The following is an 18,849-nucleotide window of genomic DNA, read 5'->3' on the forward strand; positions in this document are numbered from 1 at the left end:
AACAAGCCATATGTTAACTGGGAAGCTGTTAAAGTGAGCTCAGTAACAACACACATCAGACTATGGTTCTGTTCCTCTCCCTACTGCTGACCTGGTAGAGGAGCTAAAATAAGCCATTTTGCAACTTTGTGTTTCCCTCCCACTTCTTTCTGAAACTTTTTTAGAGGTTAGGATTCTTTCTTGTGGTATGCCTTTCTGCTGTCATGCTATGATGTTTAACTCAAGGCCATGAGCTTCAACAGACTGAGCAGAAAGTCTCCTGTTCATGTATATCCAAAAGTAGGCCCATGAGCCATGCTGTCATATTGCTGAAGGGAGAGAGACCCAGTGAGAAAAAAGGATTTGGTGGGGTGTAGACTTGTGCTTTTTGACAGACTGACTTGCCTGTGGCCATAGAGGAAGTTTGTAGCAGCTATAGAGGGGAATCCAGACACCTTCCACCGCTCAGCTGAGTTCCTTGCCTGCAAGGTGTTATTCCTTCCCTGCATAGCATGTGCAAGAGGGAGCCTGTGTGTCAAAACATCTCTATTCTGTAACCAGACATCTGGTGTAATGTTCTTAGAAGGTTAATAATGTCATTACCAGCAGAATTAAGTAAATGACAGTATATATGTTAGAAAGATGACTGTGACCCTATGGAGAATTAATATGTCAAAGCACATTTATTTCATATCAGCTGAACTATAATCAACAGAAATGTTAACTCTTATTTGAACAAGTTATTTCTATAACTTTGGAAAAGGTTTTTATCCTGTTTGTTCTATCACTTTTTCCACTGTCAGTGGTAGAAAAGGGTCTCTGGAAAAAAATTTCAGTCAAAAAACCATTAGGAATTCTAAATTCCTTTTAAAAGAAATAAAAAAAAAAGTATGTAATTTCCTAAAACCTGATAACATTTTAAATGTATTAAGTATTATCAGGCACTGACCCCTGAGATATGACTATGGTTTGTTCCAGCTCAAGGACCAAGTCTGGGGTATACAATTGTTTATTACAAAAGTGTTAAAGTAGGCACTAGGCACAAGAAGCTTGTATATAGAATTGCCAAAACTGTTCAACTGAATGGCTTGGGATTGTTAATTGATAAGCAGATAAGTAATGGACTAATGATCAAGATGTCTGCAGGTCATCAAAGAACTACCAGAAGTTTACACAAGATACCTTTAGTGTGGCTTATCTCATCCATTAAAGTGTAAGTATGATAAGGGCAACAGACTAGAAAACATATTAGAGTTCGGGTGCATAGTTAGTACATGGATAAAAATGTACCACTAAAAATATACCACACACATATGTCATCAGGTAAATGATGATCTGCCTAAATTATTTACAGAGAAGAAATCTGTCTCATGGTTTTCCAGATGTCCCTGGGAACAATTTGATCAGCAAAAGAAAGTTGTCTTTGCTACTTACAGGCTGAATAAAAGAACCTGAGTGGTTGCATCAGTCCCCAAACTACTACAAATTCTGAGATAGGATACAAGTATAAAAGATCCTGGTAGCAAATTATTGCCCATCCCTAGTGTAGAACCCCTTTGCTGAAAATGCTAAAGTGCCTGGAGTAGCCTGAACCACCCTCCAAAACTACAAAGACTGGGAATGAAAATCCAGTCATTATAGTTTCAACTTGACTGTCCTTACCAGATAATCGATACCTGGAAATGGAGAATTGAGGTGATTATCTGCAAGAGCTGCTGTGGCTTTTGGTCAAAGGCGTGCACAGTGTCCTCTGTGTTAGCAACAGATAGGAAATGTGTAGGTGGGAAAGCCTTTATTGCTGTGTAATAAGATAGTGACTGTTGTCAAAGAGTTCACTGCCCAGATATTTGGATAAACAGAGCAACATGCAAACCATGTTAAATCTTATTTTTAATTTCCTACTCATTTCTCGGCCCAGTCTGACCCAAATTTTCTTCCATTCTGCTTCACCCTTTCCATGCTGTTCTTTGCTAATGTATACTGGGTCATCTCTCCAGGCCTCATTTACACCCCCAGCTAATTTGCCTTGTGTCTCATCCTTCTCCCTGTTTTTCTGCCTGTTTCTTCCATCTTCTCATTTTTCTTTCCTGCACACATTTTTCAGCATCAGCATGATGTTGGAAGGATCTCATCTTCACTTTTCTTATAAGCCAGAAAAACTCCTCTCTGCCAGCTCAATTCACTTTTTATCCTCATCAGAAACATTTCCTGTCTTGTGCCTCTTGCCATTCCTGCAGTGGTTGCATAATTACTCTTACTAGAGACAAGAAGACAGGGTTTGACTTAAAGATGATGTCCTAAATACAGCTGCACCAAACATGGATACATGTGCTATTTTCATCCCCACTGTGCAGCTCAGCTGGCAGTGACAGTCTCACAAGGCACAAACATAAATACACTCTCAACATTAAAGATCCTCTGATACTCTCTGCTGCTGTTACATTTGCTCTCACCAGCTGTGCATAGCAGTTATCTCTAGATCTCTCTCCTGTACTGTGCAATTCCACATACATCAGTACCTTTCCCAGCTCTCACTCCAGGGCACAAAATCTCACATGTACCTCTGCTACGATGAAGTAAAATCACATGCTGGGGCTTAGAAGTTTCAGGCAGGGCAAGATACAATAAAGACAAAACTCATATGGCTTACAGTTGGGCCAAATTAGTTTTGGAAGACCTCACTCTGCAGACTTGCACAAAGAAAGTCACTGAGCTGGTGAAAGAATTCCTGTCACAGAACCTAACTCTGTGAAGACATTCCTGGTACAAGGCAGTGAAACTATTTAGTACATCTGCTGGATGTGAGAGACATGCCCTTCTTCCCTCCACCAGCAGACGTTTTGTACTGTTGTTTCCCAGAGCTTGTTTAAGTCATCAGTACAGACATATGATGTCTGTATTGTTCTTCCAACCACTGTGTTCTTTGTCTTCATTACAAGAGGCAAGCTTAAGAAAGAAATTTGATAGAAAGGTTTATTATAATCCTACAGAGACAGAGAGCAGAATTCCCAAACCTGCTTAAGCCATTCCCTGAATGATTTAAATCAGACTGATCTATCTTGTTCTTGGTTTTGTAATTCTTCAAGGAGCATGGTAAGAATGTTGAGAGCATTTTGGCAGCCTGTAGCCTGCTCTGAATCAGGCCGGGAATTTCTCCTGCTGTTGCCCACTATTGTAACTTTCCCAGGAATTTTCACACCTCTATTTCTTTGCAAAGGCAAACCAGCTGCACTACAACTCTCCACTCTGCCATCAGCTGGTAAGAATACCCTGTTTGTCCTTATGTCAATACACAGTTCTTGAAACCTCCTTGTCATGATAATAAAGCAATATATTCAAGACCAACAAATCAGCCTTGAAAACTTGCAAGCAAAGCTGTGAATTTGGCATGTGAACTGGTCTGTGAGAATGCTGAACTGCCTAAGCAAAAGCCAGCCCTGCAGCATCACAGTTCCTGCTGCTTCCACCTGCAGGACAGACAAAGAATCCTTCAGACACTCCTGTTGCTGTAAAGACACGACATCCTGGGTTTCTTGGACCTCACTGTAGGACAGAAATACAAAGACCTCTGCCGAGTGATTTCCGTGCCTGTTGGAGGCATTGAATACAGCACCACATCTCTCAATTCATTTACTCTTCTATCACACCACAGCTTCCCTTCAAGTGAACTCCAAAAAATTACTGTTTAAAATGCAAGGCTCTGAACATATTTAATCTATCTAAAATATAAACTTTCTTTAACTGAAGAGTTATTACTTGCTCAGGAAACATCCCCTGCACCTCCATAGAAATATATTTAGTTATAACCCTACAGCTTAAAAAGCAAGCACTAGCTGCAGGATTTTGAGGTATTGGTTAGGTTGTCAATTTGCTTATATGAGAATTTATTGATTCAAAAATCCTGTAATCTGAAAAAGCCTCAAAAGCCTTGGATTACCCAGTATCTTCCCAGTAATTTAGATCTCTGTGTAATGCTGTAATTTTGCAGTGTGAGAAACACCATTTCAGTTTCTAACTGATCTGCATCAAATTAATTTTTAAAGTTGTTGAATTATGCCAACAAGATCACAGTAATTAAAAGAGCTTCAGGAGGAAGTGGATAGAGTCGAGAGTTAGTTCTGCCATCCCTGTGAGAGAAAAGATTTGTGCTTCCTCTTGAGTTACTCTAAGCTAGCAATACAAATCTTCAGAGCTCACATTAATGCAAGCCTGACTGACAACCTACCATTCAGAGCAACCATCTCACATTTCTGCAATTAGCATGTGCTCTAAAATTTCTGATTCTTTAGGCTTGGTCTCTAATTTACATTTTGAAAAGGCTCTTAAGAATGAAGATGCCAAGACTGAGCAAATTCACTGCTCTTGAGACACATTCTGCATACCTGCAAGCTCAGTAAAAATGTGTTTCTGTTAAAATCAACAGGATAAGTATCATGGGAAAAAAAATGATTCTTCTTACCAAGCTGGGAGTACTGAAGGCTTTAATGGAGAAACTCTGGAAAGACACAAAAGAAACTAGTCAATGTACTGCAATAGGGACAGTGTATTAAATAATGCAGGAAGTTGCAGGCAGCACTTGCTAATCCCTGAAAATCTCTTCATGGCCTTAATAGCAGCTTTTTATATGGAAAACTGTATATTCAAGAGGTCTACATACAACTTAATAGCAGAAAAAAGAGAAAGCAGGGATATATTAGACATATCATCCCATCTGCTGCTAGTGACTGATTTTTCTCTTTGCCAAGGATTGCTTTAGAAGACCCAAAAAATCAGATTACTTATTACTTATCCTGAGAGATTATTTCACATTTTAAGAACGTTTTCCTGAAGAATAGGAGGCTTGAAAATGAATGAGATACAATCTGTAAGCATGAGTGCCTGAATAGGTCCCATATTAGAATGCTGGAGCCAGCACACAATGGGTAAAACGATATTGCCGAGATCAGTTACTGCCATTTTCATCATGGATTAGGCAAATGTCACACACCTGAAGTTTCAGAAATTGTGTTCTAGTTTGTATCTAAGATACAATTTGTTTTATGTCAGGTTCTCAACAAATAAAGACATATTTTCTAGGCCATTTATAATAATGATATCTTCATTGTGCGAGTTTAGGTCATTAATTCTACTATTTAAAACTATCCATTTATGCTGGATGAGTTGGGGATTTTGGGTGCTTTTTAAAAAATGAATGAAAAAAACAATGGCCCATTTAAGTGCATTTTTGCAAAACAATGACATTACCTATTCTCTTACTTCTAACTCAAAAAAGCCATCAAGAATTTAACTATGTCTGAGTGAAAAATATTTGATAGTGTGTGGATGTTCACTACTCTGACATTTGCTTTGCTGTATCTGATAATAAATTTAAAAGATGGCATTTATTATTAGTCTAGATGAATGCATTAACAGAATAGTATTTTCCACATTCTGAAAATAATCTAAAATATTTACTTTTATTGCTTTCTTCTCCCTCCTCTCCTTTGCAAGAAGCTTACATTTTAACTCTCTGACTGAAGCACCTTCAAAACTGCACAGCATGCACAGTACCAGAAAGTGAAGGGGCCTGATTTTGGTCAAAGCCAGCTCCCACTTTCAGCACACCAAGTGGAGACAGCAGAGGAATAATGCCTGATAAGCACTGTGGATGAAGATGTCCAGGCTTGGGAGGGGGGCTGGAGAGCTTAGTTGCAGGAATGCAAGCTGAGTCTCACCAGCTGCCCTGCAGACAGAGAGCCTTGTCCCATTCCATTCACTGGTACAGATGTTGCCATCAGACCAATAAACCCCAAGTTATGAACAGCACCTCTCGGCTAAATTTACACTTGTGCTAACTAAAGAACCATAGCAGGATTTTTATCTCCAGGCCTTAACTCAGCACTATGCTAATTAACGTTGATTTTTATCCCACATAGTGAAAATTAGGAAAATAACTTAAGAACATTGATTATGCCTTGGAGCTTTAATGAAGAAGGCATGAAAATCATCTGATACATCTAAATACAGCTTCTGCAGTTCAGGGAAAGTCTCACTGAGTACAGTATAGGATCTTAGCTAGTCTGCCACTTTATTTTTGCAGTTTTAATAATTTTGACATTAACACCACATTACCATTAAGGACTATACAAACCTTACATATGGTTTAGAATTATAAATACAGAAGATCTTAATCAGAAATTATAATTTCACTCTAATTGCTGAATCTTCTTTAGGTTAAAGCTATCACATAGATCACTGAACATTAAAACTGATGAACAGTTTTTATTCTTTTGTGTCACTATAGTTAATTTCTAGTAAAGGGACAATAGCAGAGCTGTTCTTCACTCCCTATCTATGGCTCCCTGCCTGTGACCCAGCAGCCCAGCTTATCTGTGCCAGTCACAGGCAGACTGGATTGAAACAGACACCAATAAACAATGGAACCAACAAAGCCAAGGGAGGGCAGAAGGAGGAAGAGAGAAAGCAATGGTTGGTTTCTATCAAGTCACTCATGAGTTTGAATAATTAAGGCTAATTCACCACGAGACAAACTTGCTCTCTGCACTGCAACCTCCCAGCTGCCATATCAGGTCTACACGCAAGCTACTTTCTGGTGTTTAAGAAAAAATAAAGCCACTGAAACAAGACTCAGAAAGCAAAAGTGTGGTCTCAGTAATTTCAGTTGGCATACACCATTTTTTTGAACCAATGATGCTTTGTATTCGTAATGCAACCTTCTTGTAGTTTGCAATGGTCCGAGGATATAAACGAGACTGTGTATAAATGCAACTGATTGCCAAAGCTGAAAAAAACTTAGAAACTCTCAAGCACATAAAGCTTTTGTCAGTTCTAAATCTCCAAGCAAAACCAAGACCACGAATCATTGCACTGACTTTAGTGTAATTGAATTGCTACAGTTGGTAGCAAGGGAACCGAAGAGAACTTTAGCAGAAACACAGCAATGATATTTTATGCTCTGTGGGAACAGAAATCAGTAATTACTGCTTACAGAACAGTGAGTTCTTAGAAGAGGATATTGGATCAGTTTTTCTACTGAGTCCATGAGTTTTACTATAGACTAAAGTTGTGAATTTTAGTTCCCCTGCTAATTTCTCAAGGCATTTTTCATACCTCACCTAAGTTTGAGAGATCAAACTGTCTTTTCTTATATATATATTTCCATACGTTTCACTGAAGATTTCTGGGGCTTTTTTATCATTTAGCTATTTGAATTGATTCTGCTGCTTATTTCTTGTTTCATTTAATTTATACAATCTTAATTTGGCACTCTGGATAAGGTATATCATCATGTCCTGGGACAGATCCATACATCCAGGGCTGGGAAGAGAGCTGATGGGAAGATCTGTTGCAAGGCATAGTCATCTTCCAAGGGAGTGTTGGCTAACAGTAAGATGGGATGTCGTCCTGTACATAATATTATCTAATGATCTTGGGTTCAGATCTCTTATTGCAGTGAGGAGGTAATTTTTTTTTATACTCAGCATACCTTATAACCTGCCAATGAGCTGAAAGAATTAGAGTTACTGTAGCAGTACTAATCTATTTCCACAGTAATTCTGAAGCTGATCTGACAGGCACTAGAACCAAGCAAGCATGCACTTGCTTTATTAGACTTTAAAGAAGTTGAATTTAACACTCTTGTGAGCTTTTCTGATATGAAAAGTATTTTAGTCACAAGAAGGGAGATAGAAAAGTGCTAACAAGCTTAAAAGATGCCATTTAAAATGTACCAACTTGTATTTGTCTGTGGTGCACAAGGTGCATGGGCTGTGGAAAGAGCACCACTGCCCTTCTTAGTACATTCTTTTTTATAAAATCAAAATTCCTAGAGGCAAGTGATTGTGACACTCCACATTATGCCCTGTGGGTTTCTTCATTAACAACAGGTGTGGAGTGTCTAGGTAATGCTGCATGCTCCCATTCCTGCAATGGATCTTTCTTTTGCAAGCATGATCTGCTTTGCCTCGTTGCGGAGTGGGCAAGAGGGGGCAGCAACAAATGAACTCCGGTCACATCCACTCACATCAAACTGCTCCCATGACCTCGATTGACCCCCATGGGCTCTGCATGCAAGAGAACACTTATGTAACAAGCTGAGCAGGCAGTCCCCCACCAATAATGTGTTAAATAAATCACCAAGTGCTTTGCAGCACTAGGCATATTTTCCAAGCTAACATATAGCTAGATCCAGCTTCTAAAAGACAAGCAGTTTTCCCGAATGTCCTATGACACAGCATGCCCAGCTCCTCCCTGGAGAAGGATGAGGAATGTGCTGCCTTTTACCCAAGCCTCCCACCCTGGAGATCTGTCAGGTCCCTTCCTGAGGTCAGGGTAGGGAGGATGCAGCTCCCAGCTTTGAAGGAGTGGGAACAGCAGGCAGCTGGCTCCCTGCTCCCACCCCTATCACCCTGACCCTCTGTGCCAGTGGTGTGCTGGCTCTGGAGAGGAGCTCAACACTCCTCTCTCATCCCTGTGCCTGTATGAAGCATGACAATGAGCAGAAAATGTGCCAAAATAGTATTTAGTATAAAATGTTTAGAAACCAAAAGCTTTGAATAAGGTATGTATTTATCTAAATGAATTTTGTTCAACCAAGTGTAAATTAGTGTATCTTAAGCCCATTATTGCATGCCAGTTTTGTGTTTCAAATTAGCCAGGATGCTAGAGACTGGATGAGAAACCTCTAGTGCTGGAGCACACCTCTGTGGTGTGCAATATAGCAGCTGTAGGTGATACAAAACCTCCATTCAGGGCAACACCTGAGGATTATACAAAAATTAAGTGCATAAATGCAATCCAGAAGTGTGTGCATGAACTAGCACCACTCAGTGGGGCTCATGGCACTGAAAATTCTTCTGGAGCAGCAGGGGGGCAAACAAAATGTGTTGTACTGCTCAGGTATAAACTTGATGGTTTGGAATGATTAGTGCATGTGTCTTTGTTTTCTTTCACAACATGTGCTTCTATCAGCACATATTAGTCTGTGTTAGGTTTAAAATCCTTGAGGAAAGGACAATCAGATTTTAGTCAGGTAAGAATGAACCTTATTTCTCTGAATTTCCCTCTTTTTATCCCCCTTTAAAAATATTTATAAAAGAATTTTTTTCTAAAAGTACTTTTAATTAAGATTACTTATAAATCTGCTTCTATCTCTGTAATAAACTGACAAAATATCTTTCAGTTACTTGTTTTTGAAACTTCAGCACTAAAACAATACAACTTTTTTCCCTGAATTTTCAATACAGATTCAAAAGGTAAAAAACACAGCTGAACACACAATCTCTAAATTGTTTATGATCTGCCCCAAAGGTTTAAATCTTCCTATCTATATAAACAGTTGAGACCAAAGGAGTTGTCTCGAGGCAAATGAAAATAATAATTTGTTTTTCAATTACTTATGGGGAAAAAAATCTTCCATTTGTCTCTAGTTAGTGTACTGTGTAGTCACTGCCCAAGATAAACCAGGAGAATTCAAAGAAAATTATCACAATTTTATTTGCAAGAAAAATCTCCAGTGCAATTGTTTTTGTCCACTTGGCAATTTCTAAATTACTTTTATATAATGCATGAGAGTGTAAGAAAGAAAAACATTGCAATGTTAGACTCTAAGACAGTGAGTGAAAATGTCACCTGACTTTCACCTTCTCTGCAATCAGAAGAAAAAAGCCACCCTTAAGTTTCTCCTCCTGCTTTGAAATTCAGGAAAGGCATCAACATCTACCCCACAAATGCCAAGATACGTAATATTTACACAGAAGAACGTCTCATGGCACCTGAAGGGAAATGGAAACTGAAGTTGTCATTGCCTTATCAAATGATTACTGCAAAATATAATTTTCCAGCCAAATGAAAAGAGGTAGAAGGCAGTAAAAACTCATAATTACTCTCTGCATTTGCAGAAACCAGTAACAAAACTTCCACTGATTCAAGCACTCATGATTTCACTAGGAAGGAAAGGAATGTAGAGTTGGAGGAGGAGCTTTCGCCTTTTGAATTTTTGCTAGATAATTAGTTAAGCTTCAACAATTTTCAATACAGGTCAAAATTGCTTCAAAGTGCTACACTCACGTGATCAGTGTCTTTTGCAGATAGTGCAGCACCACAGGGAATAGCCAACATAATTATGGGGCACAGTTTGGATCGAATTAATAGTTCTGAGAGTTCAGGTTAAGAGAGATTAGATTTCCAAATTGTCTAGATCAGGAGCCTAGAAATGCCTCTTTTTGTCTTAGCCTTTTGTAAAACAAAATAATGACCCATAAAATTAGTTTTGCTCATAGAGGGCTGCATGCTTCCCAGCACTGCTTGGAGTTAAGTGTTGTCTGACTAACACTGCTCTGAGACATTTCAATTCGAGTAGCAAAGGCCAGAGGAGCTCTCACATGAACATCCTTTACCCTACAGAAGTTTCCTCCACTTGGCTGCACCCGCTGCAGTGGCACAAACAACACTTTTACCACAGGCAAGAGCAATGAGGCTGGCAGCTAGAACTGATGTCTGTGATACTGCCTATCCTGGGAGGCTTTTCCAGGGCTTCAGTGTTTGCCAGCTGGTCAGCTGCTGAGGCAGGAGGCCTGTCTTCAGCTGAAATTTTTGGTGGGAAGTTTTAATCAAAACAGTTCATTTTTTTTTCTTTTCTTTCAAAGTGAGACCATGGAAAATGTTACAGTCTTCTCAAGAGGTCTCATTAAGAATCTCTAGTAGCTCTTTTTTGGAGACATAGATATGAAATTCGGGGTTGGTGGATTGTCTGGCCCCAGGCGTAGGATTTTGTGATTGTACAGAAGTGTGGACACACTTTCCTGTATTCTTACAACTCATTTCTATTGAAGAACAGGGAAAAGCTGGATTTGAGCATAGAGTGATGAGAAAACAAGGAGTTACAGGAACAAAATAAAATAACTGGGTGAAGGTGGCAGAGGGATTTAAACATCCAAAGAATAAAAGGACCTATTTGCCCAGAATGGAAAGACTTAAGAAGGGAAAAAAAAAAAAAAGGAGAAAAGTCCAAGGTGAAAACATCTGTAACAACCAGAAAGCTCCAAATTATAGGACTTGGAACTGATACTAGATTTCCCTACCAGTAGTACAATGGTTTTAGACATTACTAAGCATCCCATATTTTAAAAGCTGTTCAACAAGGAGTAGCAACATATTACCAGTATCATTTACTTCATAAACTCTGCATATGGAGGTGTGTGCACATGTTTTCAGAATCAAAGTTTAAATCACAAAGAAAACTCAATAGAATTTCACTACATCTCTGAAGAATAAACTAACAAAAAAAATACAGCAAAGAGATACTTTTTAAAAGCTGATATATGAGGAATCAAATAGTAACCATGCAACCTTGTTCTGGCACAGCAGATTCCTGAGGTGTACTGCTGCTTGAGCATTGAGTTGTCTTCACAGTGGAAGGGAAGCCCAAGCCCAGCCTCAGGGTTGATTCCTTTCTACCACACTAACATCACTGACACAACTCCTCGGTCTTCTTTCCCTGAACTGAAGACTTTTATCTGTGTATTTTACCAAAGAAACTAGGGAACTTTCTGTAAGGCTTTTTTCTTTCTTTTCTTCCTATTGTGTATCTAAGGCTAATAATTCAAATTTTAAACTTCACTTGAATTCTCAAAGCCATTTCCTCTCAGATATTATCCATTCCCATCTGCCCTTTGAGGTACCTTGTTTTCCTAGCAGCCTAAATTTTTATTGATGAAATCACCATGTCACTGGCACATCTGCTGACAAATATATACCATATGCTTCTCTTTCTCTCCAAGCAAAACAGTTACCTGAGTTTGAGCTGTGAAGTTACATAGTGCAGTATAATTTCATGAGTCTTTTGCATCAGGAAAATGTTGTTTATGACTGCTTTCCTTACAGAATCCAGTAATTATCATAATAGGCCTGTTTCTATCAGTAAATTAAATCCAGTGAAAACATACAGTACATGCATGACTAGAGAGCTCTTAATTAATTTTCAGATCATTAAACCCCTTTCAGCTGATGATTAACCCAAGCTGATGATTAACAATTTTGGGATTCATACGGACAGTGTAACAAAATATGCCAGAAGGTAACAAAAACATTATGAATATTCATTCTTAAATTGTTCACCACAGATCACTACAGAGGCCAGGAGACATCCCACACTGTCAGTCATGCATGGGGACTTGTATTATCAAGCTTGATGAAAAGATACCTTTTAGACAATACTAAAACCAGCCTTTTATAGGGGAAAAACAATTTTGGTATTATTTATACCAGTTTCTAGTTTCTTATACTGAAGCTTTTTTTATGTTAAATGTGTACCTTTTTTTCCAAGTTTATTAAATCTAATTTGGTTCTGATGCCATCCCCCACCCAACCAGCACAGTGTAATTAGTGAGTATAATTTTAATATACAGACATTGTAACAGATGGTACACTCAGGATCTCTACTTTGAACTAGCAGAAACTATTTAATTAAAGTGTGATTTCATTCAAAACAACCCAGCTCTGGCATAATAAATCTTATTCTTGAATGGGAAGTTGATGAATAGGACACATGTACGTCACCAATAGTATTTCAACATCTTTATAGCAATTTGTCTTAAATGAAGCAAACTAAAAATTAGTATTTCACCAAGATACACATTTTCTCCATAAGATAAGAAAAATATGAAAATATATTCAGTTCTATTCAGGATCCACAATACAGGCTAATGAAATTCAGTCCAATAATAGGGTCACTAATGCAAGCAACCTCCTTTCCTGCAGCCTCTGTGTCTACTCAAAGCACAGTTCTGTCATCCCTGAATAAGGCACATAAATAGAGTAGAGAAAATACGAGAATAAGACCAATAAAGTCAGGTTTCAGTTGCCTCTGAAATAATTTTTACAATTCCCACTGTGCCTTTTTAATTATTTTTTTTTTTAAATTAACATCACTGAAACAAAGAAGCACTAAAATCATTGAAGTTCTCATGGAGTTCTCCTCCTAAGGAGGGATAAATTTCCTGATCTGATAGACTGAAAGCATCACTCCAGACCTAAACTAATTTCAAATTAGTGAGGAAATTACTGCTGTTTCCAGGGAAAAACAATGAGGCACAAGTTCTCTACAGCACAACAAAGTTACTATAAAAGGCAGCAAAAGCAGAACTCAATCTGCAGTTCTTGCAGTTCTATTGAAGCAAGGTATACCAACATTCTCCCCCCCAAAAGAGAGCAGTTTGGTTAATTACTTAATAGGAAAGCTCTGCTAATGTATAATGGGTATTGCTTTTCACAAGAAGCCTTGTCTAAGTCAATACCAGGTAGCTAAGAAGCTGGATGTACAGGATTTCCTTTGATCAGAAACAATGTATTTGACATATGAGATCTTCCTAGGGGATGTCATGTGATTTCAACTTCCCTAACTTCTCTAAATGAATGGGAAAAAAAACCAAAAAAAACCACAACCCATCAAAACCACTCTCAAAAGGAACTCCAGGCTATTATTAGTACCATGTTTAATTGCTGTCAAAGCAATACTTCAGCAACTGTTGAGTAGCAGCATACAACCAACTGCAGTTTGGCAATTACAGAGACATGGTTATCCAAGAGTTAATCAGCTATCCTGATGTGGCTATGCTGCTCTTTTCCACAGAGGAGTGCTCCTTCCCAGCACATTGCTGGGTAGTGTGCGAAAGCTCCCTCTTTGTTTCCATCAAACTCTCCCCTTCTGACAAGTGGAGGATAGTTCCAGCATTTCTAATTTGAGCATTGAATTGTCTTCACCTTATTTGAACCTGATTTTCTTTTTCTTTCAACATTATTTTCACTGCTCGTTTCCTCTGAGGATCAGTTTGACTAGGAAGATCCATATAGCCCATATGCCAGGGTTTAACAGCTAAATGGAATGGGAAAATCTTCAATTAGCTGAAAGTGATTTCAGCTGGGCAGGCTGAGAAATGTCTACAGACTGAATAGCTGCAAAAGCTAATCTATCAGTCATTATATTTTCTAATTATTAAATTTGAGCTGAACATCAAATATTTTGAACCATAAATTAAAAAAAAACACACACAAAAACAAAAAAACAAAAACAACCAACCAAAAAACAAAACCCAGCAAAACCAAGAGTAATAAAGGCAATTATTCAAATATTGAAATTGCTTTGGATATTAGATGCCCCAGTCTTGCAAAGACAATGTTAATGAATCACTGCACTAAATCAAACAAACTGTCCAGCTTCCAGCATCAAATAACTGCTTGCATTTTGGGTGTATTTAAAGAAACACTCTTATTCTCAGTGATCACTTACAAGCAGTTTCACAAGCAGCCTTTGCAAACTTACCTTGGCATTATTGAAAAAATTGCAGAGAACAGAGAAGGGAATTTTTAAAAATACATTTAGATGAACAATTAACTGATAGCCTTTTCCAAAACACCAACAATCCTCCTCAGTATGGTTTATCATTATTTCTACTGCAGTAGTGTTTAGAGGTTTAGTCACGGCACAGATCCCCTTGTGCTAGATGCTGCACAGGAATAAAAAGAGAATGCTTGTCTTGAAGAACTTACAGACAAGCATGTGGTTATTTGCTAGACAATGCATTTTAGACCATAATTGCCTCATTTGTTTCAACCCTGATCATCTCTCATCTTTCTTAATGGAATCAAGGCATTGACATCACAGTTGCTGGGTACAGAGTGTGGATTTATATGTGACCATATGCACAGTTATAATGAGAGGGCTGCAGTTATTGTTGAATTCCCTATTTAGAAAGCATATTATTTTTTTGTCTTTGATATACTAAGCAGTATCTGCTTTTCTCTGAAAATATTTAATAGACAAAGCTAATTCAGCTTTGCTGGCCATGAGCTTCTGTGCATTAAGCCATCTGTTTTTATGTGGGAATGGGAGAGAAAAGAGAGCAGGTCAGTTGTCAGAAGACAGAAGTTAAATAAAACTCAGTTTGATTAAGTAGAATGACAAAATATAAGTTAATTGAGACAAAAGTAAATTAAAATCATTACCTACTGTCACTTCTGAAACATTATGGCTTCTCATTTATGCACACCATATCTGTGCAAGAGCACCCTCAATCCCTGCCTGCAATAGCTGCACGTTGTAATTTTTATTATTGCCTCAGGGGTTTGCTAAAACTCGTCCTTGACAAAGCAGCAGAATTTCAACAAAATTCCGTCTAATCACATTTCTTAACCTCAGTCAAAGATTAATTTGTCCTGTTCTGTTTATCATTGCACAAGATACAAATTTCATCTCTTAATTGTTCTTTCTTTTGTTCTCTCTACTGATTCTAGAAGCAAATGACATTCTTTTCTTAAACAGATTTGAAATCCTTTGTTTCCATTATGGTAAAGATAAGTTGTTCAGTCAGTTTCAGAGAAGTCAAAATTTTATCTTGAACTTCAAATATGACCAGTTTGTGGCTAATTCTTTAAATTTTCTCTAAATCAATTTATTCTAATTTTTTTCTCATTTCTCTAAATTCTTTACAGTCAAAGGCAAGTTATGTTTCAACCAATCTTAGTTACACAGAGCACATATTATTCACAAACTAATGTCATCTCTCAGGACATTTTTACTTCACCAAGGAAATTCTTCCTTTTGTTAGTACAGAAAATACTACTTACCACTGCCCATCCTCTGCTTCACTCTATTCTTCATCAAGTCATGCACTCAAATAGGAGTTTTGGCACCCTCCTGATAATCCTTCACCTCTTGACCTTAAAATTATCTACTCTTGCATTTAACTGTCGAGGAGAATAAGGTCACAGTAACTTAGGTTTTATGTGATATCAGTTTAAAAACAAAGAAAAGAAAAGCAAAATCCACAACAACAGTCTACATTGCTATACTTCTAAGTCAGTTTCTGTAAGAAAAAAATCTGCTCTTTTATTGGCTTTGCAAAGGAATTAGCATGCAATTGAACGTCATCATCTTTGCCAGGCAAATAGCTGTAGAAATATATTAAACACTCCTAAGTCTCTTCAATCCCATTTAGTCTCCACCTGTCTCTCAAACTGAGCATCCCATTCAGGCAGAAGCAGAAATACCACCCTGAGTACAGAGAGAATACAAATCCATGTATTTCAAACGCACAACTTCTTACCTGCCTGTTCTCACTCTTTGCATGAAAAGTACAAAGAGAGTCAAGAGATGGCAAAACATTCATCAGTCAAACACACAACTGTGTTTAGCTTAAGAGATAAATGGTACTCACATGTTTTCCACAAGTTGTCTTGCATTTATAGCCTCAACCATATGGACAAAGCAGAGATTGGTTGGTTATGAATACAAGTAATTATATGTATTCTTGTGCATATTTCACTGTATACACATATATACGCTGCTGTATGTCAGACAACTTTAAGAGCAGAAAAACACAATGTTCAGTACCCAATGTGGTGTGGACCTTCTTTGGAATCAGAACTAGGTTTTGAATTTGTCACACATCATAGATATATTCTCAAACATATGTGATGCATTTGCTGCTTGTTCAAGAAATATTCTACCCGAACAACAGAAGTCAGAATAACAGCAGTGGGATTGTTCATACAATAGCTCGTTATTTTACAGAAATTTTAGCCTACAACCCATATTCTCATAGTGCAAAATACATCTGAACTCCTAGCTGCTAGAAAGTTCTTCCTGAAACATGCTACTCAGAACCATTTAAAGTCATGAAAATCAACACTGCAGGAAGCAGCCAAAGACCATGGTTTTCCTCCTGTTCCTTGGGCTTTGCAGACAGACCCAACCATGTTGCCAAGTCACCATTTCCAAGCCTCCATCCTTGTGCCAGCCTCACCAGGACAGTGGGGTGCCAGGCATTCCCCTTCTCCTTCTCCCCAGTGACACACAGCACTATTTTTCCAGTGTTGAAAGCAATAGACCTAATTAATGGAGAGCCCCATCACCAGCACTCCTTCTGCCTTTGTTTTTTGCCTAACCAATAGACAGTACACCTTCAATAAAGCAGTACACCCTGCTTTAAAAAAATCCATGATTTTAAAAAATAAACTTGATATAAAATAAAAACTACTTACCAAACATCAACAAAAACTGCTGCTCTTTGTGGCCAATTGCTTCCTTTATGCTAGGGCTACACTAAGGTAGCAGGGAACCTGTGGGCACCAACAGGCCCTGTGGGACCCCCATGGCCACTTCCCACCCACCACATTCCCGGGGCCATGAGTCCATTTCCCTTAGAGGTGTGTGGGGTTGTGGGAGAGCTGCCAGGCCACGTGGGACCCTCATGGCCACTTCTCACCATATACCTGAGGCTAGGAGTCCATTCCTCTCAGAGGTGTCCAGTGCTATGGGAGAGTGGCGAGGCCCCACCAGGACCGCCACGGTCACTTCCCACCCACATTCCCAGGGCCATGAGTCCATTCCCCTCAGAGGCATCCAGTGCACCAGCCAGGGCTGTGGGAGAGCTGCCAGGCTCACCAGGACCCCCACAATCACTTCCCACCCACCCACATTCCCAGTGCCATGAGTCCATTCCCCTCAGAGGTGTGTGGGGCTGTGGGAGAGCTGTCAGGCTCACCAGGACCCCCACAATCACTTCCCACCCACCACATTCCCAGTGCCATGAGTCCATCCCCCTCAGAGGTGTCCAGTGCTGTGGGAGAGCTGCCAGGCTCACCAGGACCCCCACAATCACTTCTCACCCACCACATTCCCAGGGCCATGCGTCCATTCCCCTCAGGGGTTTTCGGCGCTCTGGCTTGCACTGTGGAAGAGCTGCCAGGCCCTGCCCTGCCACCCTGCAGAGCCCTGGTCCCCACCATGCCCCAAAGGTTTCCTGCTGCTATAACTTTTAGAAAAATACCACCCATATGTCTCAGAGTAGTAGCTTTGCTGTGCTTTTAGAATTTTCCTTTCCATTAATTAATTCCTTTGTCAATTTGCTGCTATGCTGCCCCAGTGACGGCTGTCATGAGGTCTTGCAAACCGAAGTAGGTAGAGGGACTCCTTGTTCCTCAAAGTCTGAAGCCAAAGAAGGCATCTCCCAGCAATAACGGTGGCTTTCCACAGAAACCCCCACTCCAGCAGGCACATCAATCATCTGAGCAAGGAACTTGTCAACATTTTTGCCTCATCATCAGGAGTTAAAGAAAGAAGCACCTCACTTGCACATACAAATCCATATCAATAAAATCTATCACAAAATTTAAACATTTAGGACGACATCTCTGTCAGGAACTTTCTTTCTTTCTTTTACTCTGAGACACCTAAGATCAACAAAGGAATATTTCTTGACACCTTTTTACCCACATTGTAAAAGTGATAGCTAATTTTAGCGTTACTTTGCATTTCCCTTTTATCCCTCAGATCACACTGCTTCCTATCAACAAAGAGGTGAGGATAAAAGAAAGCAAAATATCCTTGGCCAGTTATTTTTATGCCTAAACTGCAGAGCATTTAGTTATTTTCAAAATTGTCTTACCATAATCAGATAGTTCCTCAGCAGTTTTCAAAATATAAGCATCTCAAAAAGTACAGGGTTTGGGGTTTGAGCTATTTCAGGTATCAAGGTTTCAATGTTTTTTTATAAAGAATTATATAAAACGAATTACACATATTTTCTGTCAGAGCAATGACAGGTCTTTACCCCATATTTTCTGTCAAATAATCTTTAAATTGCCACATTTCTCAGAAATACAATCAGAGATTGTTATTATCATTACTGCTGTGTTTGGCACATCTCTTCCTATTACAGCAATTTTTTATTAATAGTTTACATGCTATTTTTCCAAATTTTGTAACATCTCTTACGGGCATTAGAGTAAATGCATTTGCTGCATTTGACAGCATTGCACAAATTATATTTTGACTGTTTTAGTCAATTTTTCATATATTACTGTAATAAA

The 18,849-nt window shown here is 38.8% G+C and overlaps 1 protein-coding gene across 1 annotated transcript in view; it reads right to left on the reverse strand.

Moving 5' to 3' along the window:
• The window catches only part of SPATA13 (spermatogenesis associated 13), a 169,155-nt gene extending 153,500 nt beyond the window's left edge, over positions 1 to 15,655 (reverse strand). Inside the window, exon 1 of the mRNA XM_054271525.1 lies at positions 15,604 to 15,655. The gene's annotated coding sequence lies outside the window, so the exon portion shown is untranslated. The remainder of the gene's footprint in view (positions 1 to 15,603) is intronic.
• Positions 15,656 to 18,849: the final 3,194 nt, after the last annotated feature.

This window comes from Melozone crissalis, unplaced genomic scaffold, assembly GCF_028551555.1.
Source record: "Melozone crissalis strain CALT ecotype California unplaced genomic scaffold, PUWL_Pcris_2 ptg000013l_1, whole genome shotgun sequence".
Classification (NCBI taxonomy): domain Eukaryota; kingdom Metazoa; phylum Chordata; class Aves; order Passeriformes; family Passerellidae; genus Melozone; species Melozone crissalis.